This window comes from Peromyscus eremicus, chromosome 1 (assembly GCF_949786415.1).
Source record: "Peromyscus eremicus chromosome 1, PerEre_H2_v1, whole genome shotgun sequence".
In the NCBI taxonomy this organism is placed as follows: Eukaryota; Metazoa; Chordata; class Mammalia; order Rodentia; family Cricetidae; genus Peromyscus; species Peromyscus eremicus.
Window position 1 is genome coordinate 74,215,678 of NC_081416.1, and position 1,259 is coordinate 74,216,936.

The following is a 1,259-nucleotide window of genomic DNA, read 5'->3' on the forward strand; positions in this document are numbered from 1 at the left end:
AGGGGATCCCACATCCTTTTCTGACCTCTAGGGGCATCAGCCATACATGTGGTAAACACACATGCAGGCATACACTCATACACATGTAATAAATATAAATCTTTGGGAAAAAAAAGTTATGTGCCTAAATTGGTGGCAGTGTGCTTCCCTACCACAGAAGACTGATTGATTTTTGTTCACAGGCAACTCTAATGTAGGTTTGGGGTATGACTTAGTTACTTTTTCCATTGTTGTGGCTGGTACAAAATATCCAACAAATGCAACTTAAGGAAGAGGGTATTTTGGTTCACAAATGGAGGGTACAGTCCATCATGGAAGCCCGGGCATTGCGGTGGGAGTGTAAGGCAGTGGTCACACTGAGTTCATAGTGAGGAAGCAGAGGGAGATGAATCTAAAAGATGACTTAAATGTGACAGCTGGATTTGCCGACACGTACCACTACATAGTGAGTTCGAGGCCAGCCTGATCTACCTAAGACCTTGTCTCAAAAAGGGTCTTGAATTCCTGATCTTCCTGAGAGCTGGATTTGCCGACATGTACCACTATGCCTGGCTGCATTTGTCTTTCTGACCTCTAGGACTGTAAGATAATGCATGTTGGTTTAAATTTATAAGTTGTTACAATAGCAACAAGAAATATATCTTGGGCTAGGCATGGGTCAGTTATTGAATTATGGTTATGATTAATGTAGTTCTATCCCTAGGTAACAACACCCCACCCTCGACCCCAGACAGTTTCTCTGTGTAACAGCCTTGGCTGTCCTGGAACTCACTTTGTAGACCAGGCTGGCCTTGAACTCACAAAAATTTCCCTACCTCTGCCTCCCCCAGTGCTGAGATCAAAGGGGTGTGCCATCACGTTCCGCTTCAACGTTTTTTAAAAAAAGGATGAAACCTCTGAATGGCTCTTCACTGCCAGTCAGCTAAAGCTCTGAGTCCTCAGTCCAATAGATTCTTGATGTGATTCTACCCCCCACCCCCACCCCCACCCCTTCTTTTTTCTTTTTGAGATAGGGTTTCTCTAGGTAGTCCTGGAATTCACTCTGTAGACTAGGCTGGCCTCACCGAGATCCGCCTGCGTCTGCCCCACGGGGTGCCGGGATTAAAGGCGTGTGCCACCACCGCCCACCACCGCCCGGCTCTACCTCCTCTCTTGCCCTAGGAACTCAAGACTAGCACTCCATATCCAATACCTCATCCAGACCATGTTTTAGCATAGGTCTCAGGCTCTGAGCCTCTTTGCTGTTTTCACTGATTATT